The sequence below is a fragment of the Halichoerus grypus genome, chromosome 5 (assembly GCF_964656455.1).
Source record: "Halichoerus grypus chromosome 5, mHalGry1.hap1.1, whole genome shotgun sequence".
NCBI classification, from domain to species: Eukaryota; Metazoa; Chordata; class Mammalia; order Carnivora; family Phocidae; genus Halichoerus; species Halichoerus grypus.
The window spans coordinates 20,570,063-20,588,904 of NC_135716.1; the positions used below are offsets into that span (position 1 = coordinate 20,570,063).

At 39.2% G+C, this 18,842-nt stretch overlaps 1 long non-coding RNA gene across 15 annotated transcripts in view; it reads right to left on the minus strand.

Annotated features, from left to right (window-relative positions):
- The window catches only part of LOC118553314 (uncharacterized), a 257,392-nt gene that overhangs the window by 104,116 nt on the left and 134,434 nt on the right, over positions 1-18,842 (minus strand). Inside the window, exons 1-2 of one of the 15 annotated variants that reach the window (XR_013447724.1) lie at positions 6,543-6,576; positions 5,499-5,551 (exon numbers count right to left, since the gene is read on the minus strand). The exons of the other annotated variants lie outside the window; for them this stretch is intronic. This is a non-coding gene — a long non-coding RNA (uncharacterized LOC118553314). Of the gene's footprint in view, positions 1-5,498; positions 5,552-6,542; positions 6,577-18,842 lie in introns of those variants that run through there. 15 annotated transcript variants of the gene reach the window in all.

The window sequence follows — 18,842 nt, forward strand, 5'->3', positions numbered from 1 at the left end:
GAGACCTTGTGCAAGTCACTTAATTTGGGGAGGAGGCAGGTTATGGGGAAGATTACTTGAAAGACCGTCTGAAGTATTCCCTCATGACAAATAGAAATAGTCCATTTCAATGGAGTTATTGAGCATCAAGTTCATGTCATGCAAGCATTTAGAATTCAAAGATGAATAAAACATAGTCTAATAGCCAATTTCACAAGGTTGTTACACTTTCTCTGAATGTTCTATAATTTAGAAAGCTCACAACAGTAATAGAAAGTTTACCCTTTGGGGATTTTCTTTATTTTTTGACAAAATTTCAACTCAAATTCTGATCAAGTAAAGTAACTTCTCATGATCAGTGGATTAAGAAGTTGAATGGTGGGAAAGTAGAAATAAAACTTTCACCGGCAATATTTCATGGCCACATTCAATGATGCCTAGGCTGTGTTCTACAACATTCTAACGCAGGACGTAAGTCTACAGGCTGAAACCAGAGAAGAAAACAGAGGAACCTAAAAGAACCCCAGCACAAGAGTTGTATTATACAGGTGTATGTGTGTGCCTGTGTGTGTACTTGTAAATATATAGCCCTGTCTCTCAGGGGTAGCATGGTGTGACACACTGGTGGCTCTTAACCCGGCATCTGAATTACAATCATCTAAGGGGCCCACATCATATCATAAAGTTTTCATTCAGTGGATCTGCACTTTACTCATTCTGATACTTTGGCACCCCTACCAAGTTCATCTATAAAAGAAATATGAGAAGGTTGTGACCTTGAATTTTGAAAAGTCTCTCTGGTTTGTGTTTATTAATTTCCCTATGGAAATTGTTTTGTAGGATATTGGGAGAAGCCATGGTTGGAATCAGAGTCTGATTCCCTACTATGCTGATTAATTGGCTGAAGGACTTTGGCAAGTAACTTAATCTCTCTAAAATTCAGTTTTGTTTATCTGTAAAATGGGGATAATATCCAGCCCAGTTCTGAGGATTAACGGAGGCAATTTATATACCTAGTTCTGTGAGAGGCACTTAGTGATAGCTCAAGGAATTATGATACAGGTAATACTCCTGAAATGAATCTACAGACGGGGTTGTAATGGAATAAAACATACGATTTCTGCAGCACAGTCAACTCTTGATAACCTATAATAGTGAGAAAAGGTTATTGTAGGAAGTAAGAGCATTAATAAATAATCTAAAATCTCATTTTCCAGAATTAAAATCTTTATTCTTTTTCACTATAAAACTTATATATGTTCACTATAAAATTTTTAAATGATATAAATATGCATAAGGTAGAATTATAATTTTATCCTTCCCAACTCTAAGATTCAGTGATTATTTTTTATATGTTTTTAGGTATGTCTCTGTGTGTTTAATAAAAAATTATTTTAAACAAAAATGGATCGTGTTATATAGGCTGTCCTACAGACTGATTCATCTCTGTTTAATAATATATCCCACACCTTTCATGACATTACATATTACAAACAATCTCTCATTGTTTTAACATGCTGCATAATATAATGCTATATGGATATACAAGATGTATTTACCAAGCTGCTTGAACATTTAGATTGCTTGCAATTTGTAAGAATCACAATGCTGTAATAAGTAAAAACTGTACTTTGGAGAATGGTACCTATTTTCTTCAATCTTTTAAAAATAAATGAAGGCATTGTTGGAAGGAAGGAAAGAAAAAGTGAAAAGTTTATCAATTTATCTAATAATTTGATGTGTGTAATGTTAACATATTTGTGAGGTTTTGTTTGTTGAATTTTACTGATAATTTTCCAGAATGAGAACTAACTGGATTGGGTGGCACTCTTGGGAATCATGTTTGTATAGCCTTAGATAAAAGCTACAGAATTGAATAAAATTGGTCTTCATTGAAAATGTGATGAATCTAATCTAATGAATCTAGTCCTTGGTTTCTGGAATTATTCTTTTTTTTTTTTTTTAAGGATTTTATTTATTTATTTGAGAGAGAGAGAATGAGAGAGAGCGAGTACATGAGAGGGGGGGAGGGTCAGAGGGAGAAGCAGACTCCCTGCCGAGCAGGGAGCCCGATGCGGGACTCGATCCAGGGACTCCAGGATCATGACCTGAGCCGAAGGCAGTCGCCCAACCAACTGAGCCACCCAGGCGCCCGGTTTCTGGAATTATTCTTACACTCTGACATCGTGTAGATATCCCACTGTGAACCCCCTCTGGAGCCAGACAGCAAAGCTTCTCAAAGGAGATGCCCAGAACTTAACCAGGCAAACATCCCAGGATCTTAGTTTCATTTCATAGATAAAATGAGACAGGCTTTGGACTTAACATTCATTAAGAGAGGGAACAGAAATATTTTTCTTCAGTGTTGACTTTGGGAGTGTGTGGAGCAACTCAAACATTTCAGAGGTACCAGCTCTTGATAACATTCTGGCAGACATCCAGTGTGAGTAGACACCCTTACTTGGCAAGATTACTCTCTTTTCTCCAGGGGGGTCTACATACACTATGTGATTTCAATCAAAACTCCATGGAGATTCTTCAAATGGACATTTACTAAGCTGTTCCTAAAGTTAACCAAAAGAGTGCCTGTCTAAGAACAGCCAGGAAATTTTGAAACAAAAACAAAACAAAACAATGGATCAAATCAAATATAAAGTTATGTTATTAAAACACTGTGGTGACTGTGTCCGGAATAGACAAATAAATTGGAACAGAATATAAAAGTCTGGAAATGGACATCTATAAGAATTTATTATGTGATAAAGGTGACACTTCAATTTGTAGGTAAAATTATGTGTTACTCAAAATGTAGTTGGAAAAATTAGATTCTATGTGAAAAAAATAAGCTATTTCATTATATACACAACAGAAAGACTGAAATGTATAAAAGAAAGCTTTGAAAAGTATTAGAAGGAAACATGCTAATAAGACAATTAATAAATTGTGACTTGAATTATGAATATATAACACTAGAAAAAACTATAGGATATATAAATATCTAATATATATGTATTTTCTATAAATACATAGGAAAGTCTTTCTAAGCAACACACAAAACTCAGAGGACATAAATACAAATATTGGTAGACTTTACTACCTAAATCTTTCAACTTAGATACTTTGAAAGACATCATAAAGATCTTTAGAAAACAAGGAACAGTGGGAGAAAATATTCTCAAAAAAAATCAATACTCATAATACTAAAAGCTCTTTCAAAGCTCTAAGAATAATGTAACAAGACCACTAGGGAAATGCACAAAACATCCGAACAGATAGTTCAAAAAAAGAAGCCGGCAAATCACCAATAAACATTAAAATATACTTAATCTGTGGTAATTGAGGAACTAGAAATAATTTTTTTTTTTTTTTAGATTTATTTTTTTGGAGAGAGAGAGCACAAGCAGGTGGGGCAGAGGGAGAGGGAGAGAGAATATCAAGCAGAGTCCACGATGAGTGCAAAGCCCAACACAGGGCTTGATCTCATGACTCAGAGATCATGACATGAGCTGAAACCAAAAGTGGGACGCTTAACCAACTGCACCACCCAGGTGCCCCTAGAAATAATAATAACAACACCAAGATGCCATTTTTCACCAATCAGATTTACAAAAATTAAAAAGATGGTATCTGGTGTTGGCAAAAGTGCAAGGGCAAGAAATGGACACTATCATGCACCCTATGCAGGAGGAGAATAGCCTTTTTGCAGTATAATTTTGTAATGTTCTTCAAATTCAAATACATTTATAATTTTTCAGTTTCTCTCCCACAGGACTACTCATTGATGCTTAGATATTTGTGCAAGGGTGTTATTGCGGCATTATTTTCAGTTACCTGTGTAGCACATACCAACTCATTAAAAAACATAAAATGATTGGCAGGATGATTGGGAGGCTCATGAAGGAGAAACCTGGCTTGAGTAGACTCTCTACAACTCAGTTCAATAAAAAGGCTGGGGGAGACGCAACATGAAAAGGAATGGTATTTTTTCAGATAATCCCTCTTTTTCAAGACAGAACTGAACCCTGGGTGCCTGGGTTACTCAGTCGGTTAAGCATCTGTCTTCGGCTCAGGTCATGATCTCAGGGTCCTGGGATCGAGCCCCGCATCGGGTTCCCTGCTCAGTGGAGAGCCTGCTTCTCGCTCTACCTCTGCCTGCCACTCTGCCTACTTGTGCTCTCTCTCTCTCTGTCAAATAAATAAATAAAATCTTTAAAAAGAAAAAAAAAAAAAAAAAAGGAGAGACCCAAACCCTGTGTACAAAACATTCAGTCAGGCTTCTGTTTTGTACCTCAATTTGTGTTTCTTTTGTGTCTAAAATCAAGGCAATACTTTATTTTTTTTTTATCTTGACCATCACAATTTTATTTTTTATTTTTATATTTTCAAGATTTTATTTAAATTCAAGTGTAGGGGGCGCCTGGGTGGTTCAGTTGGTTAAGCAACTGCCTTCAGCTCAGGTCGTGATCCTGGAGTCCCGGGATCGAGTCCCACATCGGGCTCCCCACTCAGTGGGGAGTCTGCTTCTCCCTCTGACCCTCTCCCCTCTCATGCTCTCTCTCAAATAAATAAATAAAATCTTTAAAAAAAATAAATAAATAAATTCAAGTGTAGTATTAGTTTCAGGGGTAGAATTTCGTGAGTCATCAGTTGCATATAACACCCAGTGCTCAATACTTTAGAAAAATTAAATGAATAAGAGGTTTCACGGCAGTGCCTTCCGGTACTGATGTCAGAAGTCAAATGCACGCTGGCCGTCTTCAACTGAAAACACTCTTTCACGGCATTATACAAAGTCACATATTTGCTAAAGCTTAGGGATAAGCTATCATCAAAGAAACATTGGTCCTTTGGCCATGGTCTTAAAGCCTCACCAAAAGATGACTAGAATATTCTTTTCCCTGCTGTTTGTTAAAGGTTCACGCAGTTCCAACTTCTACAGCCATGTTTATCTACCTAATTATATAGTGCAACCTGTGTTTGAAAGGCTAGTTCTGTTTTATTATAGTTTCCCACAGACAAAATAAAAATATTTGTTTAAACTTACCTATTGAACACAAAAATCACTATTGCTTTCTTATTTAATTAATACCAATGTTGGATTTGAACATTAAAATGATGACAGTGGTGCCTGTCTGGCTGAACTTTTAGGGGTAGAGAACATCACCACATCACCGCTTCAAAAAAAGGAGGTTATAACACTCAGTTTCTTAGACCACTGGGAAGACAACATTCTAGTTGTTCTAACCACGCACCTGCTCCCAACCACTACTAATGGTCCTCTCCCCTAGAACCAAAAGGCCACTACTTCCCAGGATGGTACATGCTTCCCTTTCTAATGATTAGCACTCCTACTGACCCTTCTGGATCCCTAGCATGGTATGCTCTTAGAGTTACTTGCAAAGGGGGACTCCACCTACTTGTGCTATGAAGTACTTGTGCTATGATAGTCAGGAACATGATGGTTAAGGCTTAGCATGTAGAGTTGGACTACTGAAGGCAATCCCAGCTCTGCCACTTACCTTGTGTGTCCTTGAGCATATTAGTGAACTTCCCTTAGCATCAGTTTCCTTATCTGTAAAATGGGAATAATAAAAGTACTTGCAGGATTGCTGAGATCATTAAAGAGACTAGTACAGTGCCTGGCACATAAAAAGTGCAAAAAAAAAAAAAAAAAAGTGAGCTGTCATTGCTAGCATTCTTATTATCTACCTGCACACCCCTGCTTTGGCCAGATTTACTCAGCAATACAGGTCACACCAATTCCCACAGGGCCAAGGCCCTGCTTGCAGGTTTCCCAGGCTGAGGGCAAGCACAACACATCGGAGGCCACTCCACCAACAAGAAGGTGAACAGGAGTTCCACCCTGAGTCCCAGCCAAGCCTCCTCTCCATCTTCTATTTCACTTTCTCAGGATCCAGAGAAAAAGAAAATTAGCACCAAGGTTCCATGCCACCGTGTGTATACCTTCCTTCTAAAACCAGGCCCTCTGCAGATTGAATTGTGCATACATGTGTCCTTTGCTAGATTGTGAACCTGAAGGAGGAGCAACCAAGCTTCCTTTCTCTTTGTATTTTGGTGATTTGCCTTGTACTGTGTCTAGAGAAGAAAGGGTGAGAGGGAGGGAGGGAGATTTGTAAGCAAGACAACTGGACCAGCCTAAGGTAAAGGGGGATTTGCTTTGTTTCCCAATCCCTCGTTCCCAACTGTGAAAGATGTTATTCCCCTTGGTTCATCAATGCCTTTCAGCATGCCTTAGCTCGTCTCCACCATGCTTTGGATTCCTTCCCCCATCTCTCTATCAGAACTCTCTCTCTCCCCCTGCCAAATGGCAATCAAGTGTGAATGCATTAGTACTCTAAAACAAGGTACTTATAAATCGATATAATAGAAAACTAAAATCCTTAATTCAGGGAAAGCTCTTCTCTACAAAGAATCTAATATGGGTCACTATAATGGCACAATGTCAAGTTCTGTATCAGGCGAGTGAGAGAAAGATACCTATATGATTTTCCTTTCTCCTTTCTTTCTCTAATGGCTTCTTGAAGTGGCTCTAAGAAATGTACCTGGAGAATCTGAATTAAGGCTGGCCACCCGTCTGCTGCTATACTAATTCCATCTTCTCTCCAGAGCTGGCCTTGAAAGAATCCAAGTTCGTATAGAAGGTATTGTGAAAGTAGCCGCTCACTGTTTGCAGAATTCTATCGGAGAACCTGGAGAGAGCGGAAGAGCCATGTAGTTGGAGGCCAGCAGCAGCATTGTTCCGAATACAATCAAGTATTTGACTTCTTTGCTTGACCACATGCAACCCCTATGGACAGCCAATGAGTAAACACGACCAAAGGGTGGTACTTTCCCTCCCAGTTGAAACCTCCAGCTAAATGAATCATAGTAGTTCTATGAGAAAGTGAGGGAAAAACCCACCAATCACGAGTCAAGAAACTTTAAAGTATAATTGAGGACGTAGCTGGGGGGAAAAAAGAAAGCCTAGCAAATCATTGCTTTTCAGATGGCACCCCTCTGTACTTCAAATCGCCTGAGTTCCTTGGATTGGAGCATGTATTTCTCTGCATCAACAGACTGTTCAGTTAGAGTGTAAACTGCAGGAGGACAGAATCTCACAGGGCGTGGTGGTCACAGTGGATGTGGTGAGCCAGAGTGCCTGGGTTTGAGTACAGTGTCTGCCATTTAGACCTTAATAAATTTGGACTAGTTATTCCATTTCTGTGGGCTTCTTTTTCATTTTTGTGAAATGAGGACAACATGACTATCTACCTCAAAAAGTTATTGTTGGTATTGCCTATATTCAACCACCATCCCATGCCCAGGCAGAATCTCTGATGATCAGTAATTATCAGTTCTTATTGCTGACCATTGCTGTCCTCCAAATACAGAGCCCAGTGCACTGAAAATTCTCAAGATAGACATGATTCAATAAATAAATCCCCTGTGTTGCCCCATGGAATTGCTACTTTGGTGAATAAATTAAATAGTCCAGAACAACTGTATCATCATATTCTTTCACCTCTGCTTACCTTATCAAACAATTCTTTTCCTGATTTATTTAGTAGCAGTTTATGAAATTTTGTAGCGGGTCTATAGGTATAATGGGAACTTTATATATCAAGGGAGTTATTTCTTTATTCAACAAACAATTTTGAAACAGATAGTTTTCCAGACTCTGTGAAAACACTAAGAAAATGACACAAAGATAAAATGCCTAAATCATTGTAACTGATGATAACAGCTGAGATCTATTATCTACCTTGTAAGAAGCATTGTATTAGGCTTTTAACATATATTAGCTCTTTGTATGCTGACAAAAATTGGCAGGGCGATTATTATGTCTGTTTTAGAGAGAAGAAAACTTAAGATTCAAACAGACACAATAACCTTGCTTAACATTTTACAGCTAAAATTTTCCAGGTTTTACAGCTAAAACCTCCTCTGTGATTCCAAAGCCCGTTCATTTTCTACTCTCTCACTACCCCTCTTTTAACATCGCACTACAATGTCAAGCAGAATGAAATAAGCACTCTGTTGGAGGCAGGAGTAAATCACCATGGAACTCTGGAACTCTGGGAGGGAGAACAATGAACTTGGATGGGGGAGGATGAGGGCACTTAGAAGGAACCATATAAGGTAAGCAGGGTAACAGAGGAGAAAGAAGAGGAAGAAGGGGCTCCAGGGATGAAAACATATCAGCCAAAGCCCAGCAGCCTGTGTGCCAGGATATAGAAAATCAGCTGCAAGTCAGGGTGGATTACATGTAGGTGGAGATAGAATTTCCAGAATGTTGGAAAAGATTGCTCTTTAAAGTACAGATACCATCTCCCTGCATAGTCACACACCTAGCTGCATAGCTGAAGTAAAGATAAACTTGAGCCCTACCTTAGGTTTGGAGAACCATCACAATTTCTGTCTGAGCAAGTCTAACTTAATGATGTTTGTACATAATGCACACCCCCCCCACACACACACACAAAGAGCAGCCAATGCCTAAATAATCCTGCCTTGATCATTCATTCTCTCTATTCATTTTCTGCCATAAGGCAAAATACCCAGAGATTCTTCTCAGTTCCACAAATAATCAATGAGCAAATACATATGATGAAATCAATCTGTTGCAAGACCTAAAATAGAGTGCTTTCTTTCTAAGTGGTTCAAAAGCAGGTGTTTTAAGAGGAATACAAGGTTTGGAGAATGACAGGCCTGGGCATCCATATACAGAATGGGCAGGGGAGGTTTGAACTGTGGACCTTTAAGTTGGTCGATTTCCCCCAACTTTCTATACAAAAGGTTTAGGGAAACCGGGACCTGCACCAGAACCCAACCCCCCTGTTACCCTGGACTCTCCTACCACTTCATCATTTAGTTGTTCTGAAAGCAGCAGCGGCTTCCTCTAGAATACATCCCATTTGCCTCTACAGGGAAGGCTTTTTTTGGCTACAGTGAAAGGAAAGTGGGAAGATAAAACAAACTTTAATTCATCTGTTCTTACTCATAGGGCTTCCCATCAAGGATGGGTTTTATCCTTATTTAGAATCAATACTAAGTAAAGAAAGTATAAATATACCAATTGAAAAACTCTTTCTGTGGATGCCTTAGCAGCCACAGTTAAATTGCCTGAGGTTTAGAGACACCATGCATTTTCCCTAGCCCTTATTCTGTAACCGTCAAGTGCTAAACTCAATCATTTCCTGGGATCCTTGATATAACAGCATCTAGGATCTGTTAATAGGACTTTTAAAAAATTTGTTTTTTGGCTTTTTTTTTAATAGCTCTGGGACAGAGTTAGATACATCCCTAATAGGCCGATGGAGTTTTTGAACCCGAATTGCTTGTGTCGAATATTTTTCCCCAAGAGAGAAAACCAACTATATTTCAGTTGAGTGTTACCATATCTGACAAGAGTAAGAGGATCTGGGTGAAAGTGAGGCATTTCCCCTGGGCATTTCCCACAGATCAGCCCTGTGTCAAGGGAATCAAACCTCAGGGTGATCCTAGGGTCTCCGTATGCCCCACAGGAAGCAGTATAGACCGAATCAGATGACCTTAATCCATCCCCCACTGTCCCTCACATTAACCAGCACTATAATCCAAGGAAAAGTCAAACTCCAAAGAATGTTTAGATTCTTCATCTGTCAACTAGGAGACTGGGACACATGTGTACTCTTCAGGACCTTTCTAGCACTAATCTACATTTTCTTGTGTTGCCCTGGGCAAACACAAAATAAGCCACAAGTTAAGGGCTCAGAGCTGAGTACTTTGAGAAAATAAAAGGAAAACGCTTGTTGAGAATGCATCTAAAGGGTTTATGGCAGGATCTGTTCCCTGGTTAAGGAAACCTGAAATCTCTGCGTCACTGAGTCTCAAGTAGACTCACTTTGTTGAGGACAGTAGGGGTAGATTTATTTTCATAGAAGGTGAAATCAAAACAGCCCTGAGTGATGAGCCTAGGTCTTGGGCTACTCTCTGGTCAACTTTCCACTACATTATGCTGCCTAGATTTTCTCCTCCAGACCTAAAAGAAAGGAGAACATGAAATGACAGGCAGATGATTTGCAAAAGGTTAAACCACCGTTTCCAGCCTTTCGAAAGATTAGTTCCAGAAGACATTGCATATAAAAATATTCTCAAGGTGTAAAACGTGGGGTACCAGAAAATTTACCTCTCTCTTGGAGCTTTGAAATTAGCATAAAAAAACTTGGGAAGATACTACTGTAGAGAAACCTGTATATATTTTCTTTAACTAGCATTACCTAACTTATTGGCCACTTGAGGCACACTTTACACAAACCACCAATTATCACTGTATCTGATTTGTAAATATATAGAAATGATCACTTAAACAGATGTAAGGCAAGATCATTTTACCCACACTGTCAAGTGACCATCTCTCTCATCTTACCATGTGCCCATTTGCACTCCTGTTGCTAATTACCTTCATTCAGCACAGGCTTGGTTTTTAGTATAGTATTTGACACCCTGATCTCAGTTGCTTCTTCATTCCAGTCTCTGACATCACACCTCTGAATCCACACAATTACCTGGCTTAATACTTGCAGCTCATGGATACTCAAATACTTGTGATGATTCTGTAACTAATCTCTACAACATTTTTGAGTCATTTTAGTCATTCAAATGTGAATTTCCACGTTGATCACATGTACATGGCACAATTGACTTCTATAGTCCACTGGTTTTGTGGGATGCTATCCAATGATGCACACCCAAAACCTTCATGTGTCAGTGAGAAGTGTGTAGCAAATCTAATCTTTGCTTAAATATAAACTCAGAGTGAAAAGAAGCCACAAGAATCCTCCCTCAAAGCCAGTACACACAAATCAGGGTCAGCAGTTAAAGGTACATGGTCATCTGCCCAGTGACCTATCTTTCCCTTTGGGAGCTGGTTAAGTTCCAGATAAGCCCTGGTGGGAAGGATGGATGGCAAAGAGGAATGAGTCCAGACCAGAGTGACCAGAGGGGCCATGTGGCCTGGAGTAGCTCCAGGCAGTCCCACCCAGCTCTAGCTGGAACCCCAAAGGATAAGGTCACAGCCAGTAACAAATAGCCAATACAAATGGGCACAGATAACCGGAATTAGCCATATGCACATGTTGATCAGCATGAACAAAAACAAATTATTTTAAATGAAATATGTTGAGTGAGAACAAATGTATAGGTGGACAAACTGGCACCCTTGTGCACAGTTGTAGGAATGTAAAATGGTGCAGCCAGTATGGAAAACAGTATGGTGGTTCCTCAAAAAATTAAAAATAGAGCTACTACATGATCCATCAATATCACTTCTGGGTATTTATCCCAAAGACCTGAAATCAGAATCTCAAAGGGATATTAGCACAACTATGTTCACTGCAGCATTATTCACAAAAACCAAGGTGGGGAAATAACCTAAATGTCCCTTGACAGATGAATGGATAAGGAAAATGTGGTTAAGGAAAATGTGGTTTTACACACAATGAAATATCATTCATCCTTTAAAAATGAAATTCTGCAGTATGTGACAACATGGATGAACCTTGAAGACATTATGCTAAGTGAAATAAGCTAGTCGCAAAAAGATAAATACTGAAAGATTCCATTGATGTGAAATACTAAAATAGTCTAATTCATAGAATGAAAGTATTGTCTGGTGGTTACCAAGGGCTGGAAGGGGGAGAGAAATAGGGAGTTACTCATCAGAGGGCACAAAGTTTTACTTAAGCAAAATGGGTAAATTCTAGATATGTGCAGTACAACATTATACCTACAGTCAATAATAATATGCTCTATACTTACAATTTTGTTAGGAGGGCAGATCTCATGTTAAGTGTTCTTACCATGATAAAGTTAAAAGAAAATAAAAGGTGAAAGAGAGGTACTTGGGATGTCGTAGGCACTCAACACATTACATTATTATTCTCCTAATCAGTGGGCTCCAACTAAGAGGGTTTAGCTTAGTGAATAAGGAGGGGTTAGACTGGAGTCAGACATACTGTGTTCATCCTCCTGATTCCTCAGTTTTTATCTTCTGTGAGATTAAAATTAAATAGAATGATACAGGGCATACAAAGGCAGTTCCTAGCATATAGTAAGTGTATTTTAAATATTTTAAAAAAATAGGATGGCGTGAAGACCTTACCCTTTTGTCATTATTAGTTGGTCTTTGCTTGAAGTTTACAACCTCTAGATACCTCAACACATTTCTCTTGACCTACTCACCTTTCCTTTTCCTTTCCTGCCTTGTCTTCCTTCTCATTCCTGTCCTATTTCTTCTCTCTGATCTCTCACAAACCAGGTAAACCATAGTCTTTCAAATGCCTTCTCCCATGCGTGTGTGACAGAGAGAGAGAGAATGTTCCTTCTAGAGAAAGAAGTAGGCAGGTTCTCCTCCTAGATATTGCTGGTTAGAAGTGAGCCACGGAATGAAGGAGTGTAACAGGCTCTGGTGACAGTAGCTGCCACACATTTCAGGATCTGAGGAGCAATGGAGTAAATATCATATTTCTTTGTCTACCATGGAATTGCCATAATCTAGCCCTCCCTCCCTCCTCCTGAGCCCATAGACAGTGCATTAAGAGGACTCAGTTCTTGGCTCAACTGCCTTTGACTGTGATGAGGGCCCATGTCAACCCATAATACCTAGGCATCCACCAGGCTACTGTCCAAGACACACTGGCTCCTTTTTTGTAACCAGAAATTATTGACAACAAAAATCTCCCAGAAATCAAATGTCAGTCAGCTACTAATTTGAAAAAACAACCAGATACAGTTCTTTAGAAGTTTTTAATAGCTCCATAATGATATATGTGCAAGCAAACATCTCTCTAATAGACATTAGCAATTTTAAATAATCTTTTAAAATTAAATATAAAACATATACAGAATAATACACAAATTATAAGTATCCAGCTTGATACATTTTCACAAAGGGGACACACGTCCATAGAGCCATCACCCTGACCAAGAAACAGAGCATTTCAAATAGCCCAGAGCACACCATCACCCCTCCTTTTGGTCACCACCCCTGCCAAGGGTCACACTTTGCAGAGTTCTAACATCATAAATTAATTTGTTAACTTTATTGAAATGAAGTGACTCAATCCCTAGTCTCTCGTGCCTGGCTTCTTCTGCTCAACATATGGTCACAAGGTTCATCCATGCTATTGCATGTGGTAATAATCCATCACATTTTCATTGATATTGACAGCCCTCACCAGCAGACTTCAATTAGCTTTCTGTCTCAAACCTAGCACCCTTCTGAGTGTTCAGAAGCAGGAGCTATGTATGGATTAGAGGCAAGATCAACAGCTTGTAAACAGCTCCATTTTTCCTTTCTCATAAGGCTTCCATTTGGCAATAGCCTGACACCAGCCATAAAAATGGGCTTTCAAATTATGTATTTCTTGCCTCCATTTACAGGGTTCTGTCCCACTGGTCATCATCGATCTCTCCTGACCAGCTCCCTTACTTTACCCACTCTTCCCAAAGGTATGAACATCAGAGAGTCTTAAGTGTAATATTTTCCTTCCCTACTTATATGGAAAAAAACTACATGGGCAGAGGAGGTTGGCTAATTTTCAATCACTGGGTCGCTGGGTCTTCACACTCAAGATTCACAGTTTTATTTGAAGTGCCACAGCATCCACACAATTATATATAAGAGAAAAAAAATTGTTCCCACACATACAAATAATTATTTGGGGTTGATCTGAGCCACTACTTTTTTCTACCACCACAGTGGGTGGAGATAAATGAGATTTGACTATAATGAACTAAAATGAGGGCAAATATTACATCAAAACAAGTGGATGCCGAGACACCGTGTATGTGGTTAATTCAGGCATGGAAAAAGCCCTGGAGTATGGAAGACTGACAGACATGCTAAAAATGGAAGAAACAAAGCATACCAAGCAATACAGTTACTCCACAATGTCATCCCTGCCCATCCCAAAGGGGGATAAATAGAAATATTCTGGAATTTAGCACCGCTGATATTTAAGCCCAATTTCCAGCAAGGTCAAGACTAATAGCGAGGTATTTGTTTTACTAACTTAGGTTGCAGCGCCTTGGGCGGATCCTGCACCTTCTTCCATATCTCACTCAGCGCCAAGAACACTGTTAGCCATCAACAAAACCATAATAGACCGAGAGTCTTCTCCAAAGGCCAATGAAAACATACACACTGAGCTAATAGAGACATTTACAGGCAGAGGAGTCCAGCTTCCTTTCTGAATATGCCACCAAGGCAGCCTAGCTAATTAGGTCTTAGTAAGTGACACCAACTGACCAGAATGGCCCACCTGCCTGGAGCTTTGTGTGTGCACCAAGCTTGTTTTCTATTTGTTTGGTTTTTGTTTTTGTTCTTCTAGCTATAAATGAAAAGGGCTATTTCTGAAATCTCAAAGGCTCTCTTTGAGATCTGGCCTGTGAGTTCACAGTAATTTCAGGAAAATGGGAATGCAATATTTAGCACTGCAAAGAATAAATTTATTCATCCCAGGTTGTTTGTTCATTCCTCTCCCACTTCTTTTATCTTCCCTCAGGAGAAACAGAGGAAAATAATTATGTCCAAGGCTACCCTGAAATGCAGTGACAATTCCAGGAATGAAACTCAGATGTTTCTTGCAACCTTGTCTCTGATCCAGCCTGGGAGTAGGCATAATTTTCCAGTATTTCTCAATACAAATGTCCTTGGGAAGGTCTCACTCAACCCTTGTTTGTGTTTCTGAAAGTAATGTAAATTGATGGAGATAGGGATTACGCACATGAGACACTGGAGTAACACGGACTCAAAGATTAGCAGGTCTCTCTATGAATAAGAATGGTGTTGACTTCAACCATGGTGCTTTAAACGGAGAAAGACCGTATGTGCTGAATATCAATCCCTGGAAAATTCAATGAGTATTAATGGAGCTTCTGTTATAAGTATTCAGAACGTAAGTGTTTCTGTGTCCCTCATATTTTCTTCCTCCAAAATATTAGTAGAAAATGATATCACTGCAAAGCAAGGTTTTTATCCACCCCCAAAATAATTAATTAATTAATTTTTGAAGGAGCCAAAATATATCAGGCAAAGCATACTAGAAAACTATCATGCACTACAATAGAGCAGAGGGAATGGACCATGGAGGCAGATACACCTGACTGCCAATTCCAGTTTCATTTGTTATTAGCTCTGCAGTGTCCTAAACCTCTCTCAGCTTAATTTCCTCATCTATAGAGCTGGGACTAATAGAGTTATTCAGAGCTCCTTCAATTGCAAAAATCATTTTAAAAACTCAACTCAAGCGCTCTTAAGCAAAAATAAATACATAAAAATATATGTAAAAATAAAATAAATGTATTGACTATGTAATTGAAAAACCTAGGAGTCTTTAGCTTCTGGCACACCTGGATTCAGGTGCTCCATACTGTCAGGAAGTGATCTCTCCCATATGCCATTTTTCTTCTGAAATGGCTTAATTTTCAACTATGCTTTCCCATCACTATGGCCCTCAGAACTTAAGATAATATCCTCACAGCCCAAGGCCAAGGCAATGAAGACTTCTCAGGTACTGAACCTCATTTACTCTCATCAGTTATAGGCCCACACTGTATGTAACACTGGAGAAATCCCAAGATATATTAGAGTGCTATTACCTGGATAAAGGTAACTGGCTTTCTGGAAAGGCCAAAAAAATGTCCCCTACAATGCATCTCAGAGTTGTTGTAAAAGCAAACAAACAAAACTTATCCCATTACCTCTAATTTCTGTTAAGATAATAGTATGTTAATTTTTATAAGTGGGCAAATCTTTGACATGCAGGAAATATTGGCTGGTATTGACTCCACTTAGAACACACAATACAGTTAGTAGTGACATCTCCATGATCTATAGAATATTCTGCCAAAATTAGGTTAAGCTATAAGGTGAGATTTCACCTAGACTAAAAGGGACAGAGGATTTAGCTCAGCAGAGAAAAACAGGTCATTCTAAGGGAAGTAATAAAACAAGTTAATGACTATATATTTTCATATAAGAAAGTGTTATGGGTAAGATGCACATTCTAACCAATACAAAATGGCATATCATGAAGTAGATTTGTAAATATTAGTAGGAAGAGTTTGCATACTTCCAGCAAAAATAACATCTATAAAACTAAGTTTTTTTAAATGTCATTAGCAAAGAAAGATTTTTTTAAAGTACTCATTCAGTGTACTTTCTGACAAGATACTCCTTAAGCTGGTCTGCTTTCAATGAGGTGGCCAGTACATAAACATAAATTTGACAAACAAAGTTCAGACCTCTTCATTAGAGGACACAATTAGCTCACTCCAGTAAAGATGAAGATTTATTGGTTTAAGCATGTTAATAAAGCCTGGCTGCAACTGAGAAACAAAAAGTAGTTTAGAATGAGAAAATTGCATTAATATACATGATGTGGGTTCTAACTGGGGCCAAAATGAAAACTATTTCTTGGATTTCAGATAGAGGTCTGTCCAACAATAATCTTATTTTGAGCATTTTGAAGGTAGACTTCAAATAAATAGTGAAAAGCAAGACAACACATTTAGCCAAATGTGAAAAGAGATTTTTTTTAAAAACACATTGGGAGTGCCAACCATAAATAATTTTTGCAAGTGATGCTAAGCCAGACTACCATCCTTCCGGTAATGCACCTACATCTGGCACCAAGAATATTTATTTCTGGCTATGATGAATTCATATGAGTTATCCCGTTCTCCAAAAGATGTCTACAGAAAACTCTCCTGGCTGCCCAAAGCAGTATTCTCTCAAAATAGAAATCCCTCCTCAGGTCGACTTAGCAAATCTATTATGATAATCTCAGGGAATTTACCAGTCTGGGGAGATTTATTTCATGGAACTGAAGTGTTTCCAAGGTTTGAAGATACTCCATATTTCGGGAAATGAGCATGTGATATATTTTCCATGTTGTCTTAATAGAAGAAGCATTACTCTTTCTATAGGGTGCTGTGAGTCGGTGATTAAAAGCTGTTGTATGTTCACAACCAAGAAGTAAAAACAAAGCATTAAAATAAGTGAACATAACAAATTAAAATCTTGAGAAAATGAGGGCATTTTAAGGCCACAACAGCAAAACATTAGGTCCCAAAACAAAAACTTCAGTGACTCATCCAATTCTTCATTAGTATAAAATTGTTTCTAAATATGAACACATTGAGGAATGTCTACACCAAGTATTCACTGGATGGTGTGATGACCACCAAGCATCTCTACTGCTTTGTGTTTGTGGTCTAAAGGGACCCTGCCTCAACTCTTCCCCCAACCAAGAACTCTGAAGCTAAAACAGAATTAATGATATGACTAAACAAACTGAAAATTGTGATTACAAGAAGAGAGTGCACAGCTGTCTGGGTATGTGATTAGCTGTAGAAGACCAAATCGGCCTCGCGGTGAGGCTAATAGGGGAGACACATAGACTCATCTTCAGAAGATAGGTAAGGCTTCTGTGAATAGGGAAAATGTAAGCCGTGGCCCGAAGGAGGAGGAGAAAAAGTCTACAGGTAAATAAGGCCTGGAGGGGGACTGGCATATGCAAATGACCAGCGGGCAGTGGGAGCATGGTTCCTTGGGAAATTGGTAAGTGTTCAGTAGAGTGAAAGAACAGTGTATAATGGGGAGGCAGGAGCAAGAGAGGAGGTTAGAAACGTAGGGCAGAAACAAGACTATGCAAAATCTTGTAGGCCATGACCAGGATCTATACTTTATTCTGAGAATAATGAGGAGCCAGATAAATCATCAGAAAATCCTATCATCCCTACATATGAAGCATATCTCGAATCTGACCACATTTTTAAAAACATCTTCATCCCCATCATGATCCAAGCCACCATCAACTCCTGCCCAGAGTATTGCAATAGCCTCTTAACTGGCCTTCCTACTTTGCCTTGCCCTTTTCGTTCTCTCCTTCAGGTACTCCCTGCACTGTGACCCTGCTCTACTTTTCTCCAGAACACTTATCATCTGACCTATTCTATACTGACTTAGGAGCTCCTTGTCTATCTTCACCTACTGTAAGGGCAGGAATAAATCGGTTTTGCTCACCGCTATAATACTGGCTTTTAGAGCAGTGCCTGGCACAAAGTACATGCTCAATAAAGTTTTGATCATGGAGGACTTGCTGGTGCTTCCTATACTCAAAACTCCTTCAGTGGCTTACTATTTCACTTTGATGAAAAGTTTAGATAAAATCTTTTTTTAAAAGGGGTGGGGGCCCCTGAGTGGCTCACTTGGTTAAGCGTCTGACTTCGGCTCAGGTCATGATCTCAGGGTCCTGGCATCAAGCCCCGTGTCGGGCTCCATGATTAGTGGGGAGTCTGCTTGACCCTCCCCTCCCCCCACATGTACACACACACACACACAAACTCTCTCAAATAATAAATAAATAAAATCTTTAGAAAAGTTATACTCCTTACCATGGCTCCCAGAGCCCTGCAGGATCTGGTCTTGAGCTTCCTCTCTGCTTTCATCTCTCATTCCACTTGCTCCCTTTGCTAGAGACATACTGGCCTTTCCATTCCCTGGCCACAGCAAGCCTGCTTTACTCCCAGGGCATTTGCATTTGCTATTCTCTCTGCCTCAGACATTCTCGCTCCACATGGCTTCATAATTTGATCAGACACTTCCTCCAAAAATGTTGAAATATCCAGGCCTGCCCAGAGAGCAGTCTCTTCCTGCTAAGTTGGGCACTCTCTTCTCCCTTACCTGGCTTTATTTTTTTTTCATAGTAATGGAAAAGTACCATTTGTCATAATTCATATTTATGTGTGTTGCCTGTCCAACCCTACAAGAAGATCAATTCTATGAAAGCAGTGGATTTATCTGGGTCAGGACCATT